The sequence below is a fragment of the Phodopus roborovskii genome, unplaced genomic scaffold (assembly GCF_943737965.1).
Source record: "Phodopus roborovskii unplaced genomic scaffold, PHOROB, whole genome shotgun sequence".
NCBI classification, from domain to species: Eukaryota; Metazoa; Chordata; class Mammalia; order Rodentia; family Cricetidae; genus Phodopus; species Phodopus roborovskii.
Window position 1 is genome coordinate 43,878,133 of NW_026126517.1, and position 10,377 is coordinate 43,888,509.

The 10,377-nt window shown below is 48.2% G+C and overlaps 1 protein-coding gene across 1 annotated transcript in view; it reads right to left on the reverse strand.

The window, feature by feature from the left end:
• The window catches only part of Tln2 (talin 2), a 401,603-nt gene extending 391,747 nt beyond the window's left edge, over positions 1-9,856 (reverse strand). The window contains exon 1 of the mRNA XM_051197857.1: positions 9,758-9,856. The gene's annotated coding sequence lies outside the window, so the exon portion shown is untranslated. The remainder of the gene's footprint in view (positions 1-9,757) is intronic.
• Between the last annotated feature and the right edge of the window lie 521 nt (positions 9,857-10,377).

Genomic DNA, 10,377 nt, shown 5'->3' on the forward strand with positions numbered 1-10,377 from the left:
TGAGTCTGTCAAAATCTCTAGGGGGACAACAAAAGATACAGATTCCTTGGTTGAAAACTCAGCTTGGTTCATAAGTATCCCACAAGGCCTACCAAGTCTGAATTTTCAAAGAGTTTCCCAGGAGACAATTACTCATGTCAAGGATGGAGACAGAGGTGTTAAAGGAAACGCTTGTGAATGAAAAAGACCTGAGTTAGAGTCAAACTCATGCAACATTCGGCAAAAAGACCTTGCTGTACCTCTGCTTCCTCAAAGTCTGATGAGAACACCTGCCTCCCATGGTTGTCATGGAAACCAGCATGCAAGGTCTTAGTAGATGCAAAGAGACAAGTGCTGGGCAAAGGCACCCATAGGTGTAACATTCCACAGTGGAGGACCCAAGCTCCCTAGTCTAAACAGGGAATCCACCAACAAGAAGTCCATGGCAGATCCAGATTTTGAAACAGAAAACTGTTTGATCATCTATGGGTTGAACTATGCTCTACTCTTGAAAGAAAGAAAAATTTTACTTAAGTCTATCCTCCTTCACCTCAGAAGGTGACCTTATTCTGAAATAAGGTTTGCACAGAGATAATCAAGTTGAAATAGGATCATGTAGGTAACCCTTGATCCAATATGTCAGGTGTTTTACAAACAGGAGGCATTTGGAGACAGAAACAGACAACAGGATTAAAGGATGAAGGTACGAAGACGGGCACAGGGAAGACACGGACTGAGCAGAGGTCTCAATAGAATCTCCATGTGGTCCTCATATTGAACCAGATCTCGGTCTTGAACTTCTGGCCTCTGGAACTTCAGCTGTTAAGTGTGTGGAAACTAACCTGTGAGGGTTAACCCAAAAGGAAAGTGCCGTTTTCCTACTCTTTCTAGACATTCACCCCACACTTTGCAGACTGCACAGGGCTTGTTCTAGTATGCCCATCAGATCTGATCATCCAATTCCACATGAACACTGTAAGGTGCATCCAAGGGTCAAGTGGGCAGCAGGGAAGACAACTGCACGCTCAGATGTGCAATCTTGACCTCTGGCAACTGTCACAGGACAGGAAAGTCTCAACAGCACCAGCAAGAAGCAAGGAATGACCTTTAGAACTATCAAATCCACCATTGCACAGCTAGCTCACACATGCTTCTCTTCCACTCATACATCAGCACTTGGCCAGCATCTAGTGGCCCACCACTCTGTCAGAGAGCAGGTTAAAACCATCTGAGCCATCTCCAACCCTCACCTACCAGCCCTAATCATCAAAGCCCTGAGGAGGCGATTTCTCTCAAGCTGAACCGAGCTTTCCCTCTCACCTAAATAGAACAAAACACACCGGGGGAAAGAGGCCAGAAAGTTAAATTTCCCTAAAGAAAATAAAAGGCTATTTCAATATGCATTAAAGTGGAAGGCCTCAGAGTCTGAGTGACCAGCACGGGGCGTAGGAAAGCTGGGGAACTGTGGGCCAGTGCAAAGGGTGTCCTGCATTCCAGAGGAGCCACTTCTGTCCAGTGTGCCCTGTAGAGTCTGCCCAGTCCCCTGGATACCCTGACCTCTTCTATCACTTCTCCAACAGTCTCTCCTAGGATCCTCCCCTCAGAGACTGAAGGCAGTGAGGTGGGCTGGGTTTAGGAAGGGGATGCCTTAGAAGGCATTCCAGAAGCTCAGGTAAGAAAAGAAGAAAGCTCCTAGCAGTCTATAAAGCGTACTCCCAAATCATCTGTGTGTGTGTGTGTGTGTGTGTGATTTCCTGGGTGCATATGAACATCTGTGTATAGGCTTATGAGCACTGTATATGTGTGTGGAGACGGTGAATGTTAACATTTTTTTTTTTAAACAGGGTCTCTTCACCTGCCTGGAAATAGCCAAGTGGGCTAAGCTAAGCATGACTAGCCAGCAAGACCCCATGATCCTCTGTCTCTACCTCCCCACTGCTGAGATCACAAGCATTTGCCACTCACTAACTATACTCAGCTTTTTAAAAGCTGGTTATGGAGATCAAACTCAGTTCCTCATATTGCAAGAAAAGAGCTTTACCAAATGAATTATCACCCTAGACTCTTTTCTTTCGGAGGATAACAAAATACTCTTCCTTTGAACCAGGCTAACATGTCCTACAAAGACATCTGCCTTTTCCACTGGGTGCTAAACCCATGTGCTCTGTGACTATACCTAAGCTGCCTTGGCTGACATTTTACCACAGGGTATCTCCTTTAACTCCATATGGGAGGGCTTGGAATGACAAGTGCTAGGCCAGTTGAAAGCCCTTCAAGGAGAAAATTAAGCCTCTTAAAGTGGCCTCATATAATCTCTCAAACCCAGGAATAATCCATGCTCTCCTTGGAAGGGCTGCCATGAATGACCTCAGGCCATGTTTAGGAAATGGCTTCACTCAAATCAAACAGGAAATAGACACAAGTGCCAAGTCATTAACTAGGCAGTCCTGAGGCAAGACAAGAGAATTTCTTTCATTGACACACATCAAGTCTGAGATTCCTTAGCCTGGGTCCTCATGACAGCAACAATGGGAAGATACAGGGAACTATCCAGATGCAATAATTCATTCCCCCATGCGCCAGGCTTAGGAGAGGAGGGAGACAGCTCCCCAGTGGTCAAGTGGGCTCTGGGAATGAGTGATTCTCAAGAACACTGACTGAGGTCAATGACAAGCACTTCAGACAAGTCAATTTGTCATCTTCAACCCAGTGTCAAAAGTTACCAAGAAGACTGCTTAAGTGCCCCTCTTCAGAGATAAAAATGAGAGAGGCAGCCATTTGTCTCCTCTAGCCATCTTTGGCAGGTGCTTCCTGTCACTCAACAAGTATTTAACAAGGGTGTGCTTCACCCATTCAGTACCTATCCCCTTATTCCCAGCACAAGACCTCAAACTACTGTATCCTGATATAAAATCGGAAAGGGCAGTATTACTCCAGGGCTAACTCTGGAACTGGGAAGTGTCCATCATTGAATTGTTTGGATAAGTATTTACTGTATGACAGGCATTCTTTGTCACAAACACATAGGAATCCAGTGGTAGAACCAGCCTCTCTTCTGGAGTGTGTGTGTGTACATGTGATGTGTGGAGGCCAGAGATCAACTTTGGGTGGAATCATGCCTCAGGAGTAATCCACCTGTTTTGCTTTTGGGTGTTGTTGTTTGTTTGTTTGTTTTTGAGACAGGGATTACTATATAATCCTGGATAACCTGCAACTCCACATAGACAAAGCTGGTCTCAAACTCAGAGATCTACCTGCCTCTGCCTGACCAGTGCTTGAACTGAAGGTGTGATCCACCACATCCACTCACTTGAACTTTTATTTTACTATTTATTTATGTTTATGTGTCTGTGTGTCCAGTGTGCATGTATGTGCACGTGGGGGTAGGGTGCCATTGAAGGTCAGACTGATAATAGTTCCCCTGGAGCTGGAGTTACAGGCAGTTGTGAGTCGCCTATTATAAGTACTGAGAACCAAACTCTCAACCACTGAGCCCTCTCTACAGCTCCAACACATTCTGTTTTAGAGACAGGGTCTCTCACTACACCAGGAGCTTCAGAAGTAGACCAGGCTGCTGGCCAGGGAAACCCAACGATCCTCCCGTCTCTACCTCCCCAGCACTGCGATTACAAGTACACAACAGCACTACACCCAACTTCTACAAGGGAACTGGGGGTGGACCTCGGGTCCCTCACACTTGTGCAGTAAGCACTTTGCTGACTAGATGACCTCCAAAGCACTTGGGGCTTATATGCCACAAAATGAGTAGGATCTCATACGTGATCTGATGGAATGTCAAAGTGACACGGATTCAAGAAAGGAAGAGGCCTGAGACAGAAGAAGGAATACCACCGTGACCTCTCAGGAGCAGAGAGTATTGCAGACTCCTAAATGAAATGTTTCACAAAACCACAGTTCCAGCTTCCAGAAGCCAAAAAGATTAAATCGAGCAAGATGGCTAGAGTAGCCAGGGGCAGATTCACTTGGCAACGAGACTGTTTGAGAAAGGAGGCATCAGCTGACTGAATCATGTAGAGAGGATGGAGATGCTGAAAGTGCACTCAGTCCTCAGAAGCTGTTGATGCCTTAAGAATAAGAATGTTTCTCTGAGCCCACTGAGGAGGCAGAGGTAGGCAGGCAAGTCTTTGTAAATTCAAAGCCATCCTGGCCTACATAGCAAGCTTAAGAGCAGCCAAAGAGTACACAGTGAGTCCCTGTTTAAACACTAAAAATAAATGAATGGGGAGGAAAGTAAGTCAGAACATGACAATACTTTAATTTTTTTTTTTTTTTTTTTTTTTTTTTTTTTTGCTAAAGGGATGGAGAGATGGCTTAGTGTTTAAGAACACGTTTTGCTCTTACAGAGGACCTGGGTTCGGTTTCCAGCATCCACATGGTAGATTACAACCATTTGTTAACTCCAATTCCAGGAAATCCAATGCCCTCTTCTGGCTTCCTCGGGCACAAGGCACACAAGTAGTGCACAGACAGACATGTAGATAAAACACTCATTAATGGAAAACAAAATAAATAATGCTTTCAAATATTTGCTAAGAAGGGAGAGCAGAGAAATAGGAGGTGAGTGGGCTGGGACACAGGGTCAAGGGCTACCCCTGCTGATGGTGATGGTTTTTTTTTTTTAACTTGGGATGAAGATGCTAGAGCATCTCCAGTGAAGACAACCTGTCAGAGAAGGACTCTGGTAGTACATATGGAAGGGAAAGGAGACACCTACAGAAGGGCTAGAGAGAGCAAAAGGCAGTGCAGATGAGGAATCCTCGCCAGCCAGTCGGTGAACTCACTACAGGAAGATGAAGGGACCAGTGTGCAATTGCATCTCAGTGATGGAAGCTAAGCACCAGCTGAGAGCAATTGCAAATGAGAAGCACCGTGGGTCTGGCAGTGTCAAGAGGCCCCTCGGGAGTCCTGGTCATACATCAAGAGCTTGGCAGTGCAGATGGCCATGTGGCTTCTCCACCCAGGCTCATTAGCCAGAGGCTAGGGCAGTGAAGGCAAAGCAGAGGGCAAGTCTAATCAAGGGTGGGTTACTCAGCAAAGTGAGATAAAGGGAAAGGGTCAAGGAGGTTGAAGGTGTTCAGGAATCTGAACTGGGCAGAGGAATAAGGACAAAAACCAAGTCTTGTCTCAAAAGAAAGAAAGAAAGAAAGAAAGAAAGAAAGAAAGAAAGAAAGAAAGAAAGAAAGGAAGAAAGAGAGAAAGAAGAAATGAGGCTGTTTTTTATTCCCATTCTATGTGTATGAGGTATGAGTGGGTTTTGTTTGTTTCTGCCATTGTGTATATATGTGCACACCTAGTACCTGCAGAGGCCAGACGAAGGAATCAGATCCACTGGAAATGGAGTTACACAGTGTAGTGGCTGCCACATGGGTGCCAGGAACAGAACCTGGGTTCTGCAAGAGCGCCAAATGCTCTTAACCTTTGAGCCGCCTCTCCAGCCCTCATCTGCTTCTCTTATGGGAGCTGCCTGTTCTTCCTTTGTGCATTTTTTGATAGTTCTGTGCTCCATAAACCACTTAATCAGACTTATCTCCTCCACACCTTATCTACTAGATAGGTAGAGCACTACCCTCCAGGATATGTGTGGGGTGAGGGCAGGGTTGTCTTATCAGAGGAGCAAGATAAAACCCTAAGAGCTTTTTGCTGTGTAAATGAATGGGAGACACAAAGAATTCTGTTTGTGAAAGCCAAAGGCAGAAGAGTAAAAAGGAAACAGGAATGCTTGTGATTTGCTCTAGGCTCTTTGAACAGTATGGCAGACACAATCAGGTGGTATAAATGGAATTGTTGGTTAAGAATAAAACAAATATATGGACCTGATGTGGACTCTGGAAATTCACTGTGGAAGGAGCAACATGTGAAGGGAGGCTCTAAGGACAACGGAATCTGTGTTCAGCTTGCCCATCAATGGCCATACAAACAGCAAGTGCCACTAAGACAAAGATCACTAAGGTGGTCAGCCTCCACATTTCTGGCCTTCTTCACTTTGGTTTTACCCTCCAAGACTTCCTTACCGTTTGAGTTTTGCCTGGGTGTTGGGGAGGGGAGCAGCAAGGAAGTTTGGAAGATTCTGACTTTAGGGGAAACATCTGGTTAAGCCCACCACTTATCTCCATTATTTGTAATAGTTGTGTTTGGCTTATGTTTTAGCTAGCCTTGTTATTAAATATAAAAGCAATAGGATTAAAAAGTTCCGGAGGGGGTAAATACTGTAATTAAAAGGGCACAAGTTGGTTTGGTTAAGCTATAATTCTAGAATGCTGGCCTCCTTGTTAATATTTTTCTTCTTGTCTTTAAATATTTTTGTACCTAATAAAAATTGTTTTGAATGATTTAACTGTTTTTAGTATTTCCTGTTAGACAAACACTACCCCAAGAAAATATTCTGACTCAAAAGTCCTGGAGCAAGAATGTCACAGATCACAAGTTGCAGACACCATCCTAAGAGCCCAGGCATGCCACATGTGCGCACGCGCGCGTGCACACACACAAACACACACACACACACACACACACACACACACACACCACCTGTCACAAAGCCTCATAAACTGATAGGCAACTTTCCAATTCACAAAGGCATTTTTCTAACCCCTTTGAAGTTATAAAATCTTACTGGGGGAAAAAAAAATCAGGCACTTTGATCAAGCTATGAAGTTACAATAGTAAGAACCAGGCAAGGGACAGCAAAGCCAGGTTAATAATACCCGCTGAAAGAGACACACAAAATTAAATAAATATTAAGGCAGTATAGTTAAAATTAAATATCAGAAGATCTGAAATAAAGCATCTTTGAGGCTGGTGAGATGGCACAGCTAGCTAGGAAAGGGCACTTGCCACAAAGCCTAATGACCTGAATTCAATCCCAGAAAGCCACATGGAAGAAGTGTACCTTGGGGCATCCCTCTCCCAACCCCCAACCCTCCATCCCCATCCCAGCACAAAAATACAGGTAAATGTGATTTTTAAAAGCTTTTTTAAAGCTCTTGTACATTAATTTTTATTGCATCACATTTAAAAGGTGTGCAAAAATATATGCAGCACATATACAGACATGACTCCTCAGTTAAGGGCATCCTCTGCTTTTGCAGAGGATATAGGTTTGGTTCCCAGCATCCATGCTATAACTCCAGTTACCATAGGATCCAACCCCATCTTTAATAAATTTAAAATGCCCTCTAGGGAATAATGTTGGCAAACAAATCTGAATATGGTGGATTTTAAACACACACATAGCCTTCACCTGTAATAAACTGCAACTAAAAAAAAAAAAAAAGGATCAAGTTTGGAAATTTTTACTTCTCTCTTGGACATAGCCTGAAACACAAAGCCGAACTGTGACCCTCACAATCCCATACCATTTCCTACAGAAATGAAAAGGGGCACTAAGGCACAGGGTGGATAGTGACTGGGAACCCTCTACTTCTGGGATTCAGGGTGACACCTCTAATCTAAGCCTGGAAATTTCAATGTAATTTAAGGGGGCTTTCAGCAGCTAATTCTCCCCAACATTAGCTATTCTAATTTTGGACAGGTGTTATTTCAGTCTTTTCCACTCTTCTAGTGTTCAAATCAAGAGAGAAAAGGCATTCTTGCATGCACACAACCACCCCTTCTCAAGGCCAATGGTCACATCAACTTTTCCTCCTGACTTTCTGCACAGGGATCCCCATGGTGCAGATCAAAGAAGATACAACCTTGTTAATTGAAAGGGTAACTTCCACGCTGGAGGCACTTAATGAAGTTTACCGGGTGACTGCTGATCTCAGGGGGCACATTTCCCTAATGAAAATCTCTGCTCCTCCACCCCCAACCCCCGTTAGATTTCTGTAGTCCTTCCCGGAATCTCTTCCAATGATGAAGGCCCCAAGAGCTGACCCGATCTCTCTACTGTGACAGTTTCATTAAGATACCAAGGAGAAAAGCTAACAACACATTCCAGCACTCAGCCAATCACAGGTCAGCAAATACACTCTGCCCTGCCCCTTCACTACAAAACAGGGGTCACTATCTGTGTACAAAACTAAAGATCCCCCACAGGTCACTACCTCCAGGAGCTAGGACATCGAGAATGTCAATTTCCTAGACCATGGGCTCTCATAGTCAAAAGTGTCACTCTGAGCACCACAGTGCTCTTAATTATGTGTATTTTGGGGAGCGCTTCCCCGGGGTACCATCTTACTTTTCTGTCTTTGTGTCCTCTACAACTGCTTTCCCATTCTCTTGAAACAATTTGGACTTAGTTTTCATTAACCTTCCTTCCATCTCTGCCCCATTACCAGCAGCAAGAAAACAAGTTTTCCCACGTGTCACCTGAAGCCCCGACTTTGGGAAACGCCCCCCTTTCCTCCGCCAGCTCGCGCCACTGGGAGATCCCTGCACGCAGCCGCGGGGTGCTACTCTGATCGCTTCCACAAGCCAAGAGACTACAGGAGGCTTCAGGCTGATCCACATAAGCCAGGCCTTTACCCCATCTACGATCCTTGTCGCGTCCTCTCCAGCCATGAGTGAGCGCCCGCACCAAGTGGAACACCCCACGAGCCGCGGTGCTGGGGGGAAAGAGGCGCTAAAGCAAACGCTCTGCAACGTGCGCAGGGCCGGGGGAGCGGCGGTGCGCACGGCTCTGGCGGAGCGCTGGCGGCGGTGGCCTAGGGAAAAGAGGGGCGTGTGCTCTGCGCCTCGCAGCCCCAAATGCTACTACTCCGCTGCACCGTGACGCCCACGAGCCTCACGCTTCAGTCCCCTGCGCTTCTCTATCCCCCAGACTCGGCCTGGGCGACATGCTGCAGACTGCGCGCCCTTGTGGGGACAGCCGCCTCCTAGCTCGCCCGGGCGCGCAAACTTTCCCAGCAACAATCGCTCTGGCCTCCCCGGGGGGGCTTCGGAAAGTGGGCACCCCTTAGCCTCTGTAAAACCCACTGAAAATATGGCGCCCTCGAACGTCGTTTCTTGGGCTCCGAATTGCTGGTCTCCAGGTTCCTCCCGATCCCCGCCGGCGCGAAATCTCAGCTCCTGAGGGTCGAGGAAGGAGACGAGAGGCCGCCGCGCTGGATTCAAACCCTGCCCTCACTCTCTGCCCCGCGCTTTCCCCGAGCGGTCGGCGGGCAGCAGCTGCCAAGTAGCAAGATGACCAGGGAAAAGGGGAATCATGCAACCAACCCACAAGTCTCAGAGTCGGGGGCTGCTCTGGGCGATGGAAAGCAGCCCCAAGTGCCTTTCGCCGCGAGCCGGGGCTGGAGACTTGTTCGCAAAGTGGTGCTGGAAGTCGGAGCAGCCAGTGCTGGAATGAAGCCGCTCTGCCCTCCGCCAACTCTGTCCGTGCCGGGGAGCCCAGCCGTGATCCGGGGGACCCCTCGGTGCAGACCGGGCCGCTTTTCCGACCCCGTTACCGGAAACCCGAGGAGGGAGCCAAGGAGGGGACCAGCTGCCTAGGGCTAGGAATCAGCTCCCCGGCTCCGGCTGGAAGACTATTTGCAAAGCCCGGCACCAGGGCTGAGTGCGGTGAAACCTACATGTGCAATAGACAGGTGCAATCGTTGCAATTTATTTTTCTTTTCTTGCAAGAAAAAAAAACCCTCCTAGGAAATGAAATCTAGAAGCTTGACAGGGTTTTTCTACATGGACATCACTTACGAGATGCAAACCCGAGAAGAAAACCACCCACATATTCCTTCTGGACAGGGGAGGGAAAAGGCACTCTAAATCCCTGCAGCGCGCATGCAGGATAGAGAGCAGGGTAGCGCCACGCGCCGCGCCTTACCGCGGGGATGCAGCTACTGTCTCATTGCGGAGCGCCGGCTCCCGAGTGCAACCGGCTCCGCTCCCGCTGCGCCTCCGCCGCCGCCGCCGCCGCCGCTGCTGGCTCCGGGCGCGGAACCGGAGCCGAGGGCGAGCGCGAGCGCACGGCCCGCGAGCGCCGGGAGGGCAGGAAGCGCGTCATCACTGGGGGACGGCGCGGCGGAGCTCACCACCCGGCTCCTGGGTGTCTGCACCCCGGGCGCGGGTTGGGGGCGCCCGCGGAGTTGTGGGACCAGGGTGGGAGAGGTGTAATGGATACCCCCCGCTGCCCCAGACTCTGGGCTCGGCTCTGGGGAGGGATGAGGCGGCTTGGAGACCAGGCGTCTGCTGGGATAGGGCCTGAGTCTCCTGAGCTCCTCTCCCGGACCACCGGCCGAGTCCTGGAGGTTTCCAGGTTGGATCCAGCCCGGCGGGTGGCGGGAACCTACTGGAGCCTGAGTCCTTCAGCAGGCAGGCACACAACTCCGCATGCCAGGTCACTTGGATTTAGGGAACGAACGACTCTTCCAGAAAGATGGGTAGCAAAGGACGTCCTGCTTATTGCACTGGTTTGGTTTGGTTTTTAATTCCAGACAGCGTTTC